This window comes from Rosa rugosa, chromosome 2 (assembly GCF_958449725.1).
Source record: "Rosa rugosa chromosome 2, drRosRugo1.1, whole genome shotgun sequence".
Lineage (NCBI taxonomy): Eukaryota > Viridiplantae > Streptophyta > Magnoliopsida > Rosales > Rosaceae > Rosa > Rosa rugosa.
Window position 1 is genome coordinate 23,219,361 of NC_084821.1, and position 21,855 is coordinate 23,241,215.

The 21,855-nt window shown below is 39.3% G+C and overlaps 1 long non-coding RNA gene across 1 annotated transcript; it reads right to left on the bottom strand.

Moving 5' to 3' along the window:
* Nucleotides 1–3,724: 3,724 nt before the first annotated feature.
* On the bottom strand, nucleotides 3,725–7,585 carry LOC133734837 (uncharacterized). The gene is made up of 6 exons (XR_009858608.1): nucleotides 7,233–7,585; nucleotides 6,819–6,904; nucleotides 6,164–6,736; nucleotides 5,580–5,619; nucleotides 5,387–5,460; nucleotides 3,725–4,772 (listed from the first exon to the last, which is right to left on the bottom strand). It is a non-coding gene; the product is annotated as an uncharacterized LOC133734837 (long non-coding RNA).
* Nucleotides 7,586–21,855: the final 14,270 nt, after the last annotated feature.

Consider the following 21,855-nt stretch of genomic DNA (forward strand, 5'->3'; position numbering starts at 1 on the left):
GTCCTTCTTAATTATAAAGGATCTTATCATCTTCAAAACACATTTGCTAATAAATTCTGAATATTGCACCTTTCCCAATATCTGAATCATTACAACTAAGTGTTACTTTTTTTTTTTTTTTAATCCAACGAAGTCAACCCTTTATTGAATAGAAACATGTTTACACAGTACAAAAATCTGCTATATATAACAGCAGTTAGAAGAAAATCAGTAGTAAAGTAAAATTGAACATCTCTAAGAGTAGAAGCACGAGTAGCTAGCTGACACTACAAGAAAAGTTGTCTACCACAAGATCACAATAATCCTCTAAATGTCATTGTTACTTACAGTCTTCCACAACAGGTAAAGAATGTGTGTTGTAGAAAATAATTTATCACCATATCCCTCATTTGCATATTGTTAATTTGGTTATCAACAACCTACCTTGCGTGTTGTTATCTGCAAGTTGTAAATTGTTGAAGGAAATCGACTTTGTGTGCCTAATCAAACTAGGATTAGTTTCATGATTGTAATAGGAGAGAATGTTCTAGAATTCCTAGTCCTATTCGGAATAGTTTTCCTTGTAACATTAGAACATGTACTTTGTAATCCCTATATATAGGGCTCCTATTCTCAATAATGTATACACAATTCTCTCATCAATCTCTCTCAATTCTATTATTCTTAAACACGTTATCAGCACGAGCCCTAACCCTGAGATTAAAAATCCAAAAACCAGAAAATTCTCCAACGTTAGCCTTGCCAAGCACCTAGCCCGTGCTAGCCTTGCTGTCCCTACAACCCCACATCGCACACACCTGCGTCCGTCAGCTAGCCTTGCTAGCTGGTTGCTTCTGCCAGCCAGCTCGGCCACAAATCGGCTAGCCACCGGCCGTACCTGCCACCCATCTCGGCCAAGTTCTTTGCCACCGACCACTCTTCCCGTTTACGGCCAGCAATCCTGCACGTCCACAATACTACCACGCAAGTGGCGATCCTAATAGACTACACGCCTGCATCAACACGCGCGTGTATTGAGAATTTCAAGCTCCGAATTTCAACAAGTAAGTTTTAAATTAAAGTTCCCGCTTTCCGAAATTTAAATTTCTTCTTTCTTTTTCACGGGGACTTGCAACCTCCCTTCTTCTACATCCCACCTTTCTTATAACGTGGGTTCGATTTACTAAAAGCAGAATCGTGGGGATTCACGCTATATACGAACTAAGAGCGTTTGTGATCTTCGGACTAGGAGCGTCCGTGAGCATCGATTTTTTACTAACTAAGAGCGTTCGTAAGCATAAAAATTTGACCATATAAACATCATTGGTTTCAATCCAAATCCAAAAAGTTTGGAAACTATCAACAAAGACAGTGGTTATAACTCTTTCTCACTAGGCGTACTCAAAATTAATTGTGATGTCTAGGAAAGGTTTGAACTGAGAGAACGGTTTTAAAAGTGAGCACAGCTCCACCAAAATCTCGCCTTACCTTACCTGGTCACAACCAAATTGGAGTTACCAAAAGGATTGAGTAACTACTACTTGTCTAAAGCTTGATTATCCTTTTTGGATTAAATTTTGATTCAGAAACTTTGACGTAATCATTGGCATTCATTGAAATAAAGTGTCGATTTTGATTCGAAGTTTATTCATTCAAGTATGTTTCCCGGAGAGCTAGAATGCCTCGTGGATAGTGCTACTACGCACACCATACTTCGAAATAGGCAGTTATTTCTTGAGATGACACCTACTCGATCTTCAGTGACTACGATGGCAGGGTCATCTAAATTGATTCATGGTCGAGGACCAGCTCAATTCTTATTGCCACATGGCACAATCATTAATGTCACTGAAGCTCTCTACGCTCCTAGGGCCGAAAGAACCCTTTTAAACTTCAAAGATATAAGAGCCAATGGTTTTCATGTGGAAACACATTGTGAGAATGGACAAGAGTTCCTTTGCATCACCTCTAATGACTACGGACATAAAAGTTCACACCCAAAATGGTCTCGCAGAAGCCACCATTAAACGACTACAAATGGTTGCTAGGGCATTGGTAAGACGCACCAATCTCCCTATTTCTGCTTGGGGCTATGCAATATTGCATGCAACTGTGCTTATTCATTTGAGGCCTACTGCCACTCAACGCTTCTCTGAGTCCTAGATGGTGACTCGGTATGAGCCTGATGTCTCACACTTACGCATATTTGGGTGTGTAGTTTCTGTGCCAATGGCGCCACCACAGCGCACCAAAATGGGTCCTCAACGACAATTAGGCGTTTATGTTGGATATGATTCTCCAACTATTGTCCGCTACTTAGAACCCTTGACAGGCGATCTCTTTACTGCTAGATTTGCGGATTGTCACTTTGATGAGACAGTCTTCCCGTCGTTAGGGGGAGATAAGAACATAAATGTTCAACAGGAACGACAGAAATTGTCGTGGTCTGTCCCCACTCTGTCTCATCTTGATCCCTGAACCGCACAGTCCGAAATTGAAGTGCGGAGAATTCTCGATCTTCAGAACGTAGCAGAATCGATGCCTGATGCGTTTTCTGATATCGCTAAAGTGACGAGATCACACATACCTGCTGCAAACGTGCCTGCAAGGATTGATGTCCCTAAAATTAGAGGACATGACGCCATCTCAAGAGTACCTGAGAATGGCGCCAACGTCCCCTCCCTTGGTGACGTTGTGGCTAGGCCCACAGCTCCTGCCAGGAAGCGCGGGAGGTCCATAGGTTCGATGGATTCTCGCCCAAGAAAGAAAGCGAGTTTGGCACAAAATAATCCATTAATCATCGATGTAAATAATCCATCTCATGAGGATATTCCGGACTATGGTTATGTCCAAGAGACATTATTGGGGGACGCTCTAATGTCAGAACCAATTCTAGAGAATAGAGAGATCTCCATGAATTACACTAGTGTACATGAGATTATGGATAGAAATTCTATGGTTATTGATAATGCATTTGCATATCATGTTGCAAAAGGAATTATAGAATATGATGATATCGAACCTTGCTCTGTCGAAGAACGTCAATGAAGAGCGGATTGGCCTAAATGGAAAGATGCGATCCAGACTGAATTAGATTCACTAGCAAAAAGACAGGTATTTGGGCCTATAACGCAGACACCCCCAGATGTAAAACCTGTTGGCAGTACACCAATTTTTCAATCAGACGACAGTTTTTCACTGTCGACTGATAAGGCCCTTTGCTGTTGTCTATCTCAATGCCGTCTGATGGGTTATTCAGACAATACCAAGTAACTGTCGTCTGAGAAAATTTTACACAACATCAGCGGCTTGCATGACTGTTATCTGAATACCAGAAAAAACAACAGCGGGTTATATGCTTGCTGTTGTCTGAAGGTTGTGTCAGACAACAGGGGCTTATATGCTTGCTGTTGTCTGAAGGTTGGATCAGATAACATGTAGTTGAAATTCCCATTGTCTATCCATTATTGATATTATAGGTTTCTTCGAAAAACTGTTGTCTGTTGTTTTGCTAGACAATGGCTTTCTCATTCTTTTAGTCCTTATTGTATTATAGTTAGATAGCTCATACAACAGTTTTTGCTAGGCATTTTATGATGAATAATTATTAGACAATAGTTTTTAGCTGGAATAGAATAGTCTGAGAGACATTCAAAAGACGGACATTCTGCATATATGGAATCCAAATGACAACACATTCAAAACAAATTCATTTATGTAAAGATCCAATACATTCATCCATATATTCAACAAAGTCATTCCATCCCAACATTAACCCTAACCATAAAACACTAACCATAAACTTATACTTATCCATAAATGTGATGCGCATTAACATCCTAAACCTCACAAATAAGTGAAAACAATGCACCAACAGCTGTAAGCCTTAACTCCTTTATGCTTGCTATGATAACCATATTTACAACATCAACTGGCAAAGCATAAGCTGGACTTGTGGGTTTCACCATTAAGTTTGGCACATTGGCAGGTCTTGAAGTCTACACAACTTCCTTTGCAATTGCATCCAGTGGCATTTCTGGAAAGCTTCACGTTTTGCGCAACTTGAATAGACTTGCAATACGTGTAACCTAAAATTGAGGGATATAAAAAGATCCAAGAAAAAGTTCCACCATTGCAACTGAAGAGGGCAAAGTAATTTGATAAGGAAGAATGACTCAAATCAACAAGACAACTGGATGAAATTTGAATTCCAACTTGCCTATAAACATTTTTTTATCTAAGTAACAAGTATTACTCCATGAACATGATCAACTTGCCTGTAGGAGCAACAAGCGGATCATCGACCAAATTGCTAGCTGGAATGGCAATATCCTCTAGACCCCCAATTATGTCCTCGCACACCAACCTTAGACAATAAAACAACAGAAAGTATTAAGAATTGAATTGCAACTCAGATTTCAATTATTTGTAACAAATTATTCTCCAAATACCGTCGTATCGCTGAGTTGAGGTAACCCGCTGCAAGAAATTATAACCGTTGCACTGGAATCAGAACCTAGATTTTTACTTCTACAGTCTAGAGTCAGGTTACAAAGCTGAGGTGCCCCAAACTCAAGAGACAGAATTAAAACATAATACCAAAGCACCCAAGAACATAAACATAATGCCATTAAGAAGTGGACCGTGTTATCTATAAATGAGCTGAAGCTAAGAATAGTTGACTTAAAAGCTTCATCCCCACATGTTGATAAGACATCTCAGTTGGAGCATACCAGAATGTATCTTGATGATGTCTTTATTACAGCTAATAAATTGCCAAGGCAACCTGACCACTGCACATGTAAATTTAGTTCTGAATCAGCAGTATTTAAGTAGTATATCATTAATAGCCTAAATAAACCTTGGGGTAAGTACAATGTCATCAAGAGTTTATTACTGTTCAAAGATGAGTTTTTACAAAGAATATATGTATCTGAAACCTATATCAGGCTTTCTTGTAAGGCAAATCAGATTGGATGAAAGTTGAGTATGGTTAAATTCTCCCATCTTAGTCTCATATTGTCCTCATAACAGCTATAAACCTTATCTTCCATTTCTTAAAAATTTGTTTCTTTCTAAGCCACCATAACCATTCTCACACCACCATTGCTTTGTCCTACATCTGTAGCTTTCCAAGATTAGTAATATAACATACACAAATTATCTGCCCAATCAAATAAATAAAACATACACGTACGGGCATGCTTTTATAGTATTATGCTTTCTCTGGTTGCCAAAAAGCCCTTATTCATATAGTGAGTACTTGAGCAAGATCTGATTCAACTGTGTATGCATCATACGTATGCGTGCAAACAGACAAACTAACTATGTGTATGTATTCACACATCTGATAATGTACAACAAAGCATGCCTAGCAAATTAAAGACATGATATGTGAACTGAGTACCTGAGCGAGAACCAATTCAAGAAGAGGATCGGCATCATTTCTAGCACTGGATATGACAAGTTCATGCTCTTCACCTATACATAAGAAACAACGAGCAGATAAATAACATGTTTTGCCACCTTTCACAATAGCAATATATACTTAGTCTCAACAAAAACACTTATGTAGCAAACGAAAAATAAATTTGCCTTACCCTTTAAATGACTGCTTTCCTACTCTACGCACTCTAGGATCTGCAGCAGGTAGAGATAAGTAAATCAAAAGCTAAGACTTCATTTCTATCAGCATATATGAGAACTATCAAACCCAGTTATAACTTTATAAGCATCTCCTTTCACGTTATCACTACTACTTTAAGTAACTAATTTACAAAATCAAATGTAAATACAAGAATAGCAAAGAAAGAGAACGGGAAAAAACTTAACTAAACTAGAGAAACAAAATCATGTTTCAATATTAAGGAGATACATGAGCAAATTTTTTCTTTGGGGCCATTACTCTTTACAACCATAAAAGTATAACAGTATACGTAAGATATTGATCCTTCCATGTTCCCCAACTAAAGATTATTGATCCATAGTCTTTAAACTATTGCGACCCAAAGACGAGTCATACTAGTGTGATAACCCACTACCCCCTACTCATATTTGTGCTTTTACCAAACTTCCCATGATCACTTATATACCTCAAACCAACATACAGTTCATATGGAAAACGAAACAAGCTTGCACAGTCCACACACAAAGCAAAGCTGTAAATCAAGGATGCAGTACGTACCAAAATGCCCCCCTCTCAATTCCAAACATACAATGACAGCCAGCTCAATCAGATCTGGATCTTCTCGAGCTGCTTGAGACCAGACGGCTGTATCAGGGGTGAGCTCCGACAAAATTGACCTTACTCAAGGACACATTCGCCACATCAGTGCAGATATCTAAAATTTGTCACTGATGCAGCTCTCTGTGTAGGCTTACAAATTGACCTAACATGGGACTTGACACATGCTTGGGCATTCCATACAAACAAAACTGAACTGTGGTAAACAGTCAATCGGCAAAACAACCTCCAAAAGCCACCAATAACAGTAATCATTGGTTTACACCAGTAAAACTTGGAAACTAGCAGAACAAATCCGATGACACCGCAATAATCTTCGATATGAAGTAAAATCAGTGGCATCTAAAGACCTTCAATAAGCAACGATCACAAAAATCAGTGAAGGTATACCTTAACGCCAGCACACCAATCAATGAGGCCTAGCAGAACCAGCCAATCCAATTCTTTAACCACGCCGTTTATCCTTGTGTATGCATTCTTTGAGATCTGCCAGATAAAAACAAAGCAAAACGCCTGAAACAATTAGACTAAATCTACTAAAATCCTAAATCAAGAATTTCGAAATTCTAAGGAAAACAAGAAGAAGAAGTAGTACCTAAACCAGATTGGAAAAGAGGCCTGAGACGCAGAGCAGCACCACCGGAATGAGATGAAGGATTAGCGGATAAAGGACCACGACCACTGCAAAGAGAATTCCAAGTGCAATCGCCATGGGCAAAACCATCAGAGAAACGAATTGATTCACAAAACAACGAACAATTCAAATCTGCTCATGGTTCTTATTTATAGGTAAAGAACATGAACTTGTCATATCCAATGCTAGGAGTGCATGACTCCATCTCCAAACCGTTTTCCCGTCTTTGAGTCCATCTCCAATTTGACTTAGCTAGAGTGCAAAGCCCAGCTCGTGTTCTAGCTGGTCTTCGATATGAAATTCTGGGTATCCCAATTAAAAACCCCCAAATTACAAAACCCACATTAGAAATCTAGGGTTCGGAGATTTACTTACATCGACAGTAGAGATCTTCAACCAGTTCGGTGGGCTTCTGTATTGACCCTTTCATCTGAAACATAAATTGATGGGGCGGCGGAGAGAGAAAGCTAGGGTTTTACAGAAAGGGGTGGAGAGAAGGAGTAAGAGAAATTTGGGTTTCGATTTCTCAATCATCGTCTATTTCGCGATACATGTTTTCTTCTTCCCACTTTCTCTGATTTTGTAAAGGCGAAGGAGGAAGATGGGAGCTGTGAGAAGAGAGAGGTAGTTTTGTTGAGTGGAAGAGAGGGAGAGTGGGAGAGATAGATGATTAGTGAGATAGGGGAGATGAAGAGTGATTTTGAGAGAGAGAGAAGCGCGAGCTTGGGTTTTGGCCGAATGGTGGGAAGTGAAAAATTGAAAATTTGGCCGAGTCAATTAAAAAGGGCGCAAAGCATCGATCTATTAAACCCTAAAACTCAGACAACAGCAATTTCAGTATATTGTCTGAAAGAGAGTTGCACAATAGACAATTGAAAAACTGTTGTGTGAATCAAAACAATCAGACGACATCTTTTTCAACCATTGTATTAATGGTAATTGCACAACAGAGAAATAATAGCTGTTGTCTGATTAAAAACAATCAGACAACATCTTTTATCAACCATTGTATAAATGAACCTTGGACAACATCACATAATAACTGTTGTCTGAATTGACTCATTCAGACAACATCAAAAAAATCAACCATTGTCTGAAATGCTTTTGCACAAGAACCAAGAAAAAACTGTTGTTGGATTCGAAAACTTAGACGACAGAATATTTCTTGCTGTCGTCTGATTATTTCAGACGACAGTTAAAATGTTTGCTGTCGTCTGATATGTGTCGTCTGATTGAAAAATTGGTGTAGTGTGGCCATAAATGGGTCTTTGTTAGAAAGCGTAATGAGAAAAATGAGGTGGTTAGATATAAAGCCTGTCTCGTGGAGCAAGGTTTCTCTCAACACCCTGTAATCGACTACGAGGAGACGTACTCTCCTGTAATGGACGTTATAACGTTCCGCTATCTTGTCAGTTTGGTAGTTTCTGAAAAACTTGACATGCATCTTATGGATGTGGTTACAACATATCTCTATGGGGATCTAGATTCAGAGAGATATATATATATATATATATATATATATATATATATATATATGAAGGTTCCAGATGGACTTCAATTACCAAAGTCAAGTAGCTCTAAACCACGGAGCGCGTTTTCAATAAGATTAAATCGCTCACTATATGGATTAAAACAATCCGGATGAATGTGGTATAACCGTCTAAGTGACTACTTGATTGGGAAAAGATATATTAACAATGAAATATGCCCATGCGTGTTCATTAAAAGAACAAGTTCCAGATTTGCAATCGTAGCAGTTTATGTCGATGACATGAACCTAATTGGAACTCTAGATGAGTTAAAGGAAATTGCTAAATACTTGAAATCCGAATTTGAGATGAAATATTTTGGGAAAACACGGTTTTATCTCGGTTTATAACTCGAGCACCGTAGTGATGGGATTTTGATCCATCAGTCTGAATATACTCAGAAAATCCTAAGGTGCTTTAATGAAGATAAAGCAAAGCCTGTGAGTACTCCCATGATTGGTCGTAGTCTTGAGCCCGGAAAAGATCCGTTTCATCCAAAGTATGAGGACGAAGAATTATTAGAGGCTGAAGTGCTCTATTTAAGTGCAATAGGAGCATTATTGTACTTAGCTCAATGCACAAGACCGGACATCTCATTTGTAGTGAACTTGTTAGCTCGACATAGCTCTGCGCCAACACGCTGCCATTGGATTGGTGTAAAGACAATTTTTCGATACCTAAGAGGTACGATCAATATGGGCCTATTTTATCCCTACAGAGAGAAAAGGAATGACAGAAATTTGGGATCGGACCCCAAGAGGCAAAACGCCGTCGTCCATGACTTTTCCGCCGGCCATGCTGCCGGCTCCGGCGCCTCTACCGTCCATGGTGGCTGGCGTCCCCCTACTTCCCTCCATCAAAATGACAACGATGTTTTGATGGGTTTTGCTGATGCAGGGTACCTCTCTGACCCTCACAAAAGTCGCTTCCAAATGGGTTATGTCTTTACCATGGGAAGCACTGCGATATCTTGGAGGTCTACAAAACAGACCCTTATTGCTACTTCCTCAAATCATGCAGAGATTATTGCTCTACATGAAGCCGTGCGTGAATGTATATGGCTAAGGTCTGTAATTAGACATATGCGAGGAAGTTGTGGTTTGAAGTCTACCACGGATGAACCTACATGCATTTATGAGGACAATGCAGCTTGTATTGAGCAAATGAAGTTAGGTTTCATCAAGGGCGACAACACCAAGCATATATCGCATAAATTCTTTTATAATCAGCAACAACAATCACTTTAAAAGATTGAAGTGAATCAAATACGATCAGAGGATAATGTAGCGGACTTATTCACTAAGTCGTTACCTAAATCCACCTTCGAGAAACATGTGAAGAGCATCGGATTGAGAAAGTTATCTGAACTCCCATGATTGTAATAATCAGGGGGAGATATCGACATCAGGGGGAGTTATGTTGTCTACATGTTCAATCTCGAAGAGCGAAGGACGTGTTGTACTCTTTTTCTCCTCCTCAAGCTTGTTTTTGTCCCACATGGTTTTTCACTCGAGCAAGGTTTTTAACGAGGCAATGGATGAAGCGTCACCACCAAGTTTGAGCGGCACAAGGGGGAGTGTTGAAGGAAATCGACTTTGTGTGCCTAATCAAACTAGGATTAGTTTCATGATTGTAATAGGAGAGAATGTTCTAGAATTCCTAGTCCTATTCGGAATAGTTTTCCTTGTAACATTAGAACATGTACTTTGTAATCCCTATATATAGGGCTCCTATTCTCAATAATGTATACACAATTCTCTCATCAATCTCTCTCAATTCTATTATTCTTAAACATAAATTAAGTTATCAACAAGCACGCATGCACGTTGTTGAAAATTTTTCAAAATCACAACGTGTGACGAACACTGTTTTAAGATTTAAAAAAAAAAAAAAAACAGCGGGCAATTGGCAGGAGTGCTACCGCTTTAATCTATTTTCCAATATATTGTGCGGACCTTGAGAAAAAAAAATAAAAAAGTAAAATCTCCCAACTCTCAACTCTAGCTCTCTGGATCTTAAGACTCTCTGAAGCTCTCAACTCTCAAACAACAAATGGAAGCCCTCAGCAGCCTAAGCCTTAAACTACCCGAAACGATGAGCAGCGCCGGCATCAGATCCCTCGTTGCAATGTCGCCGCCATCGAGCACGTCCCGCTTAACCGCTTGGCCGGCGGTAGGATCGAGTCCACCTTGGCTGTGCTCCTCCAATCCATCGCGTACCTCCCGCCGCACCATCGACCTCGGGTTCCGGCTCCAACAATACGCCCCAACCACTGCGTTGCCGAGAAGGATGGCCGCCATCATCAATAGCGTGACCAAAGCCGCCGACCGCGATGACATGCTCTGCTATGACACCGTAGTCACCTCAATTCCTAGTCTCCAGGTTGCAAGGGCTCAAACGAAAGGTAATGAATCAGTATTCAATGAATTAGAGTGATCTGGAGTATTGAATTGTTGAAATTTGAGATAATTTTGGATATTGCAGATTGAATTGGGAAAAATTTGATTGTGAGTTGTGTGCTGATTGATGTAATTGCTGAAACTGGAATAGGGGAGCAAGACTGAGCAAAAGCGCAGAGGTGGGATCTGGCTCCTCTAAAGTGAGGAGTCTGTGAATTTACTTCAATTTCATAAAATCTGAACTCTATGTCTAATCTAAGGATATTGAGAATTAACACATCACTGTTTCATCAATTCTTGGTTTTTAATCTAAACCCCAGTTAACTTGCCATTAACTATTGGAAAAAAAAAATTGAGTTAAATACTTCACGTTCTATCTTTCTTCAATGCGTAGTGCCAACCCTAAATTCACTTGCTGCATTGCTGTTTCTCTGTGCTTCCATAGAAACTCACCCATGGTTACATAAAGGTATAAATACAATCAGGTTTCTCGTTTAAACCGACTATCAAAGGAATTGTGAGTCAATGGACTCTCTTGACTTCTTCCTCGACCTTGGCTTCTCTCGGGTCTCTTCGAGATAGCTGAACTCCCACATCAGACTCGTATATATTTCCACTCTCCATCAATGTTTCAGGTTTCTCCTTTGAAAAGCTGGGGGCTGGGAGTAGTTGGAGGCACAATCCTTTTAATCTGCTAAAAAGAACGGCTCTTTCAACAGATTAGGGGGCTACATGTAGAATCGTTGTAAATCCGTATGTAATTAGGATTCTTATTTAATTAGGATATCTTGTAATTATAGAAAATCCTGTAATTATGGAAAGATTGTTTTCTATTAGAGTTAGACTACTCCTTTGTACTTGTATATATACCCCCATTATGGGATGAATATAAATCATCGAATTAACCTTGAATTGAAGTATTCTTTTCTACTTGGTATCAGAGCAGGTTCAATCCTTTGAACTTGCTTTGCATCCTTTGAATCCTGAATCCCGAAGAACACCACAAACCGCTGCGTACCACCACCGTTGAAATCAAACCATCCTTGAATTTCAAACCACTATCACCCTACCTTTTTTAGGAAAAAGAAGAGAATTTTTTTTTTTCCAAAACATTCATATCCATCTTGAAACCCTAGAAAATCCAATCCTGCGAAAATCATGAATTCCTCAATGGTGCAATCAGAGAAACATGATATGGGGCATTCAGTAACTACCGAATTTTCTGTTATGGCTCAACACAAACAGGGTCCTCCTCCAAGCTTCTCAGGACCTTCTCCACGCCGTCCTCTAGTTAAACCAAATCCATATGCAAACAAAAAGTGCATTATCTGTGAGGAATTAGGTCATAGCAAGGAGCGGTGCTATGAAGTGATTGGTTACCCTGATTGGTGGGACTTCACCAAGAAACCGCTAAAGAATCTGGGCAAGGCCGCTGTTGCTACTACAGAGGAAGTTTACCTAGACAATGCCTCCGCTAATGTAGTGCGGTCAGGTATGAAGGGTAAGGTTACTTTTAATAGTACATGGATAATTGATACAGGTGCATCTGACCATATGACCAATGACCCTAGTCTTGTGAAAAACCTTAGACGTTCCCCTCAAAATGTTGTCTCTACTGCTAATGGTACTCCAACTCCGGTCACCGGAGAAGGTTCTATTGCTTTATCTGATACCTTAACCCTTGAATCTGTCTTTTTTGTTCCATCACTAGCTTATAATCTCCTGTCTGTTGGTCAAATTATTTTAGCTCTTGCATGTATTGTGATCTTCTATCCGTCTTTTTGTGTGTTTCAGGACATTATGACTCGGCGGATTCTTAGTTATGGTGTTAGAAGGGGGAACTTATACTACCTGGATCTGATAGAGACTCGAAAGAAACAGAAGCATCTTTTGAGACAAGCTAATCAGATCAACGGGGTAGAGAATGAGAAGGAAGTTGTATGGTTATGGCATTGCCGTTTAGGTCATCTATCTTTTAGTTATCTTAAGAAGCTGCAACCTCAATTGTTTTCAGTTGTCAGTGATTTGGATTTCCATTGTGACATTTGTGAACTTGCCAAGAGTCACCGTATTTCATATTCACCAAGTCTTAATAAAAGTCTTGTTCCTTTTATGAAGATTCACTCTAATGTCTGGGGTCCTGTGAAAATTCCTTCTCTTCCTGGAGCTCGGTATTTTGTAACGTTTATTGATGATTGCACTTGCATGACATGGGTGTCATTACTGAAGAATAAGAGTGATGTATTTGGAATGTTTACCGAATTTCACAAAATGGTGGCAACTCAGTATCAACAATCCATCAGAGTGTTTCAGTCTGACAATGGTGGAGAGTTTGTGAATGGCCCTATGATTGAGTTTTACCGGTCACATGGAATTCGTCATCAAACCTCCAATTCTTATACTCCTCAACAGAATGGTTTAGCAAAATGGAAGAACAGGCAGTTGATGGAAGTTATTCGTGCTTCCTTGTTTGGCATGAATGTACCTCGGTGCTATTGGGGAGAAGTAGTGAAATCAGCGATATATCTTATCAATTGTACTCCTTCATGGGAGATTGAGATTCAGAATCCTCATCAGAAGCTTCATACATTTTTGATCATCCCTTCTATGCCTAATTTGGAGCCGCGAGTGTTTGGGTGCACAGCTTATGTTCATATTCCCAAGCCTCAACGCAGCAAGCTTGATCCCCGTGCCCGTAAGTGTATATTTGTTGGTCATGCTAAATTCCAGAAGGGTTATCGATGTTATGATCCTCTTACTGGCACTATACATGTCTCTCTTGATGTTGCTTTTCATGAATCCGAGCCTTATTATTCAGGGAGAGTTTCAGAGTCTTCCCTTCAGGGGGAGAGAGGTCGTGAAGGAAATCCTCGAGATTTATTTGAATTTGAAGAATTAGAAGCATTGAAATCGAGATTTGGAGTTGGGAATTCTCTAACACCAGTTGACAACGAAACTGAAATTGGGACAGTAGGAAACGAAAAAAAAAAAAAAAAAATCTAGGGACATTGAATCTATTGGCGGTGGACCAGTGGGATCCCCAACTTACCAGGACAGATGCGACATAGGACCATTCCTTGAACCGAGTTGACGTCATGATCTATCGAACAAGACAGATGCATCACGCCTAGACGTCAGCTTGCATCCCTAAAGTGACAACGACATCATCATGCATCCCCAAAGTGACAACGACGCTTCAATGCGTCTTGGAATATATGAAACGTCACAAGCTGAAAAATTACCCATTGACCAGCCCAAATGTGATACACCTAATGAAGAGAATATAATTCAGAGTTCTCATATGTCAGAGTTTTTTCCCCTCTCTATATCATCAACTGAAGAATTCGATGCGAATGTTCCTCCTCAGGTACCTTTAATTTCGAATGAATTATCTGGGGTAGATAATATTGATTCTAGGAAATCACAGAGGGTTACCAAGGGTATTCCCAAGAAACAATATGAGCCAGACATCAAAGCCAAAGCTAAATATCTTGTAGCTAATTACATGTCTAACCATAGGTTGTCTGGGTCATATGCACTTGTTGTTGATCAATTATCTATTGTATCTATTCCTAGTAACGTGTAGGATGCATTGACGGATCCAAAATGGACAAAGGCGATGAATGAAGAATTAGAAGCTCTTCAAAAGAATGCAACATGGGAGTTAGTACCTCTGCCAACTGGGAAGAACACTGTAGGATGTCGTTGGGTGTTTACTGTGAAGCTTAATGCCGATGGAATTATTGATAGATACAAGGCGAGGTTGGTTGCCAAGGGATATACACAACGCTATGCGATTGATTATGAGGAGACTTTTGCACCTGTAGCAAAGATCAATACTGTCTGGATTCTAATCTCACTTGCAGCAAACAAAGATTGGCCCTTGCACCAGTTTGATGTGAAGAATGCGTTTCTTAATGGGAATTTGGAGGAAGAAGTATACATGGATGTGCCCCCAGGTGTTAAGAATCACCCAAGTGACGTTAGCAAGGTGTGTAAATTGAAGAAATCTTTGTATGGCCTGAAGCAATCTTTGCATGGCCTGAAGCAATCTCCAAGAGCTTGATTTATCTTTCACATATTAGACCAGATATTGCTTATGCTATGAGTGTTGTTAGCCAGTTTATGCATTGTCCTAGTGAAGAGCATATAGATGCAGTCTTTCGTATTTTGAGGTACCTGAAGATGGCGCCAGGCAAATGGTTACTGTTTGAGAAAAAAGATAAATTGGAAGTTGTTGGATATAAGGATGCAGATTGGGCTGGTGATAAAACTGACAGACGTTCTACATCTAGGTACTTTACTTTTGTTAGAGGGAACCTTGTCACTTGACATAGCAAAAAGCAGAAAGTCGTTGCCAGATCAAGTGCAGAAGCTGAATTTCGAGGTATGGCACATGGAGTCTGTGAAATGTTATGGATCCATAATGTCTTGAAAGACCTGGGTTACAAGCTTAAAAGTCCTATGGATTTGCATTGTGATAATACAGCTGCCATTGAGATTGCACATAATCCAGTTCAGCATGATAGAACAAAGCATGTGGAGGTTGATCGTCTTTTTATTAAAGAAAATCTTGACAGAAAGGTTATTCGCTTTCCATTTGTAAACTTAGAGGAGCAATTAGCTGATGTTCTCACTAAAGGAGTGTCCAGGAAGATATTTGACAGCTCGATTGACAAGTTGGGCATGATAGACATCTATGCACCAACTTGAGGGGGAGTGTAGAATCGATGTAAATCCGTATGTAATTAGGATTCTTATTTAATTAGGATTCTTATTTAATTAGGATATCTTGTAATTATAGAAAATCCTGTAATTATGAAAAAATTGTTTCCTATTAGAGTCAGACTACTCCTTTGTACTTGTATATATACCCCCATTGTGGGATGAATATAAATCATCAAATTAACCCTGAATTGAAGTATTCTTTTCTACTCTACATACGCAATTTAATAACTTATTCCATAGATCAATGATATTTTTATTTGATCAGAGAATATGTTGCTCATAGGCATACAAAATAAAGAAGCAAAAGTAACTTGCTTAATAAACATCAAACAATTATTATTCTGATGTGCACCATTCACACAATTGAATCAACAACCTATTCATGCCAACTACGGGGCAATGTACGAAGGAGGCTATAGAGCATCGTCGGGCCCATCAGAATTTCCATCTGAAGTACCTTCTAGTTCAGCCATGAGGGTTTCTCTTACTTTTTCAATGGCAGCATACTTCTCTTGCTCATCTCAATGATCTTGGCTTTGTGTTGATTTTTCAGCATTTGCATTTGCTGTTGTTGAGCAGTTTCAGGTCAGTTGATTCCTATTTCAGTTTGCTTATCTGGTTGTCCTTGCATTCTATTCTGAAACATCGACAAAGAGCGGAAATATATGAGTAAGACGCCGGAGCGTATACCGGAACAGTTTCGACTAGCTTGAAGAGACACGAGTGAAGCCAAGGTCGAGGAAGAAGTCAAGAGAGTCTCTCAATCACCCTTAGTAGAGCACGGTCAGGTTTAGCATAAAGCCTTGCACGTCAATGGAACTTGACGCAGAGGTTAAACATCGACAAGAAATCCCAATTTTTTTTTTCTTTCAATGATTAAAAATAAAAAATTAATGAAAAAGTGATGTGTTAAGGTTCAAAACTCTTAGATTAGACAGAGGGTTCAGATTTAATGAAATTGAAGTAAATTCACAGACTCCTCACTTTAGAGGAGCCGGATCCGCAGAGCTGAGTGCTCTATTCTGTTTCTCATGAAATCTTTCCTGCATTTGAAAATTGGGTGAGGTTTCTGGTGTTAGGAGTACAATTATGGCTTCTACTATTCTATTGTGTATGGTACTATTAGGACTACACTATATCGATCAGCAGAACCTTAGATCACCACATTGAAGCTGAGATGGGGTTTATAGGAACAGTAGTGTTAGTGTGCAAACTAGCTTCACAATACATAATACATATTGAGTATAAATGTGTTTGAGAAAAGTACTAAACATAATACATATTGAGTATATTATGTAAGTCTGCCAATAATGAATTCCAGGTAGAGTGGCTACAAATCGTAGCTTCAGAATCAGTTGTCAGTTGTGACATATTCGTTCAGACCAGCTGCATGTCACAAATTCATATTGAGTATATTATGTTATTTTCCCCATGTTATCATAAGCTTTTCACCATACACACATTAGGCTTGCTGTTGCAGAACATTACTTTTCATGGTCTTCATTATATAGATGAGTGGTATCTTTTCTTATCTAATAGCTTTGGGATAAAAATATATGCATGAATTCTACAAAAGTCCTGCATCTAAGAGAAAAGTTCTGGAGATTATTCTCTTTTCTAATGCTGATTATTTTGTGGCACTGTGGACCAAATGGTGATGCTCTATGCTTTCATTTGTAAATTCTGAGAGTTGTCTCAGTTCTGACTTTGTAGTCCCATGAAAGAACATCCAGTAGGAAAAAAATTTTGCGGTATATGTTTTCCTTTTGTTTCTTATACTTGGTATTACGAAAATTGGATGAGGACATGAAGCGCCGAGAGCTTTTGGTATGCTACATATCCCAATCAAGAACTTCATGGCTTGGTACCTGATCAATGGAAAGAGATGGGATGGCAGGGAAGAGATGCATCTACTGATTTCAGGTTCCCTTTCCCTCTATTCCTCTGTTGTTCTGCAGCTAATTTCTTCCTAGTTTCCTCTTTCCGTTTGTGGCATTTTCTTATTTGGTTACTTTGGATGATTTGCTGACAGAGGTGTTGGATTTATTTCTTTGGAGCTCTTGTTCTTCGCAAAGACATTTTCGCTAAAATCCTAAACTTGATCTGCAACAAAAAGATAGAAACCTGAAGAAATATGTTTCTTTCTTAATACTACATTTATGATATGCTTTTGCTTTACTAGAGTATTGTAGGGCTCTGCCGTATTGGTATGTAGGTCAGGAAGTTGAAATACTATGCATGTATTGTCAATTACCAATGATGCACAAAGAACTCAGAAGGTTGTCATGTATGTTTTGTAAAGAAATTATGTATCAAACAATGCCGTACTCTTAATGAAATGTATATTTTTCTTTTATATGGTTATAGCGTACTGATATTGGCGTGTGAATGTGCTTAAGTAATTATATATGTGTAAAGGTACATGTAAGAAGAACCCAGCAATCTAGGTGCAATATATTGAAACATTATAACAACGCATTCAGTAATATGACAACATACCATGTATATATGTTGTCAAAAACTAAAGACAACATGCCGAGAGTGTTGTTAAAAATTACAACACGCGCTTGAAACGTTGTCAAAAATTTACGACAACGTGCAAAGCACATTGTTGAATAATTACGACAACTGGCTTCGCCTCTTTTCAACAATGTGCAAAGCGTGATGTTAAGGATTCTTAGATTTTTAACGACTCTGACATCTACACCATGCGCCGAATGTTGTCGAAAGTGATTCATAACATGATTTGCATGTTTTTTCTTGTAGTGTGATGCGCTACCATATTTCCTTTTCGACCTATATAACTCACCTTTAAGTTGGTCTGAACACCCAACAGAACCCCAACATCCTCATAAATCCTACCCAACGTAGAAGTGTTGGTGGGACTATGAGTATTAAGTTTTTGTTGCACCTCCATTGTATCCGTTTCCAAGATAGCTGGCAGGAAACCATGATCTCGAGCAAACTACAAAACCTACTTACATGCCAGCACCTCCGCGTGTTCTGGAGATAACAGTCCCTTCGGAGGATAAGCTCCCCTAGCCAACATTGTACCCCATTCATCCGTGATACAAATCCCAGCCCGCCTGTCAGGGTTTGATGATGGAAAGCTCCATTCACATTTATTTTCAGAAGCCCTGCAGCAGGTGCAGTCCAATGCACTACCCTTGAACTAACAAGTCTACTCTGGACCTGTTTCATAGTATGGAATCGAAACTCTTGTAGTCTTGAAATCAGACCCAACTTCACATCAGAAGCCTCACTTCTTTTTTGGATTCCAGATCCTCTCATTCCTTTCCTTCCATATTCCCCAAAGCAAGAATAAAAGCTCCCCAAACTGAGTTAAAGACAAATCTTGAGCACATCGATTTAACCTAGAAATGACACCCCTATGCACAATCTGAGGGTTATAGCATACCTGTTATAGGATAGCATTTGATTGAACCACTTCTTTCGTGAAATGGCACTCTCTGCATAGATGGAGAGTAGTTAAACTGTGAACCTCACACACACACCTGAGATTCTAAAATTACTCTTTTTGAAGCCAAGCTGCCTAAAGATGGCAAGATATCAAGACACACCTGCCACATATGGATCTTTGCCTTATTTGGTATAGACACTTTTCAGAACTTCTTCCAAAACACACTACCCACTGGTAAGAGTAAAGGACAAAAACTTGAAAAATGAACAAAAGCATAACGATAAGCAGTCTTTACCGAGAACTTCCCATCATGTGAAAGCTTCCAAACCAACCAGTCCACCACATTACGACTACTTAAAGGGATTGCAGTGATAGCAGCCGCCTCTTCCGCCGAGAACAACCTATTAATCCGAGCAACATTCCACACTCCCGTACTCACCGTTAAATCATTCACCTTACTGACCTCCGCTGTAGCTAGTGCTGACGCTTTAGGTTTACCCCCAGGGAGAGCAGCAACCCAACATCCAATAAAAATATCAATGCTAGACCCATTTCCCACCTGCCAATAGTAGCTGTCCTATAAGAGGTTTCTAGTAGAAAATATATTCCTCCACGAGTAAGAAGGAGAGGCATGCGGTAAAGGCTCCCAAAATGATCCATCAGGAAAATATTTCGCTTTGTACATCCGAGCAATAAGAGACAAGGGCTCATTAAGAATACGCCAAGCTTGTTTGGCCAACATAGCATAATTGAAGTTGGAGGGACTACAAAAACCTAATCCACCTTCTTCTCGCGGGTTACACAAAACATTCCAATTTTTTCAATGAATCTACCATTTATCTAAGGTGCTACCCCACCAAAACCTTGCACACATCTGTTCCATATCCTCATAGAAACTCTGAGTCAATTGAAAGACACTCATAGCATACATAGGTAGTGCTTGGGCCACTACATGTATCAAGATATCCTTCCCTGCACCACTTAAAATCTTCCCTTGCCAAGCAGACAACTTCTTTGCCAATCTCTCCTTAATATAATGGAAAGTTGAGGTTTTCTTGCGACGCACATATGTTGATAAACCTAAGTACTTTTCATGTGAGTCAACAACTACCACCCCCAATAGACCGGAAATCTCCTCCAGCATATCCTCAGTCACATTCTTACTAAACACCACTGAACTCTTTGCAAAATTTACCAGTTGTCTAGAAGCCCGTCCATAAGTCTCCAAAACCTCCTGTAATTCGTAACAAGCCTCCAAGGAGGCTTGAGCAAAGAGCATACAATCATCCCTGAATAACAAATGGTTCACCAAGGGAGCATCAGTACATACCTCAATCCCGGGTAGTAAACCAGAGACCTGCTTTTGTTGCAACAATGCAGAAAAACCCTTAGCTCCAAGGAGAAATAGATAGGGAGACAGAGGATCTCCCTGTCGTAATTCCCTAGTTGGAGTAACATATCCCCGTGGGTTACCCCTCACCAAAAATGAGTACCGGACAGTACATACACATTGCATCACAACATCAATCCAACTCTTTGCAAAGCCAAAACGAATGAACACTCATTCCAGAAAAGTCCATTCCATCATGTCATATGCTTTGCTTAGATCCAACTTCAAAGACATGTAGCCATCATTACCATCCCTCTTGTTATGCACAAAATGAACCACTTCATTTGCTACCAGAATATCCGTAATTAGTATACTTGGCACAAAAGCACTCTGGAAAGGAGATATCACTGAACGTAAAACTACCTTTAGCTTGTTAGCGATCACTTTCGAATATATTTTGTAAATTACATTGCATAAAGCACCATCACGTACGTCTCCAGTTATCTAGCCAAAATCAGAATAGAGTTCCTTAATTCAGAATCTGGAGCTCAGCCTCTTTCATACATCAAGTGTGAACTTTGGAATGAACGCAATTTGGACAGTTCTAAGAAAATTCAACTGCTACAAGTATCAACTACTAAGGTTGGGCTCTCTCTTCTATTAGGCTCACTTGTATCGGACCATCCCACTCGAATCACCCTTTTATTTACACGCTTGTCCTTCCAAGTAAGAGTATCCATGCTAAAGTTATGGAATGTGGAACTGAAGACAATGGGGAAATTAGCTCCGGCATCAAGTCAAGAGGAATAGAACACATGTCCCTAGCTACTCATTCAATATGCAAAAGGAACTTACAATACCAAACCATATTTAATATCCATTTTATTTTTTGAAGCAAACACCAGTACTAAGTTCTTTTTTAGTTGAACTAAATTATCATATTTTTAGATTTACTAGTGCATAATTTGTTAATACTTTTTAAAATTAAACATCTATCATTGAATCTTAACCTTCTTATGTTGACACTTGACACCTAACATGGTTTAGGGAATGAGCTTAGTTGGGTGACCATCACACTGTAAATTTTTTTGAGGTTGTGTTGACTTAAAGTTTTTGGAATTAGTTGATTAATTAAGGTTTTCAGCGCTACCATGGAGGAGGAGTGTGTTTAAAACGGGTATTATAATTTTATAGTATATGTATGAAGATAAATATATGTTAATTTGGATCATGCAAACTTGATGAATAAATGGATGCATATATTATTTGCAGAGATGTTGAAGATCATATTGCTTGGCTTCTTCAACATGGTGCACACGAAAAAGCTTTGGCTGCAATTGAAGCTGGCCAGGGACGAAGTGAACTTCTTGACGAGGTAATCTACTATCAATTTTCTCATTATTCACATCTGATTATAGAAAACATAAGGATGTGTCTGCTATGTTTTTTTGCCTTCAAGTGGCTCTTTTATTCCTTAACATGTAGTAGTTCACGTTCTTAATGTGTGTAAGCATGTGCACGCTTTCATCTGGAACTTCCATTCACATGGTTTTATTCTAGTAGTCGTATTGGCTTGACACACTTGTGATTC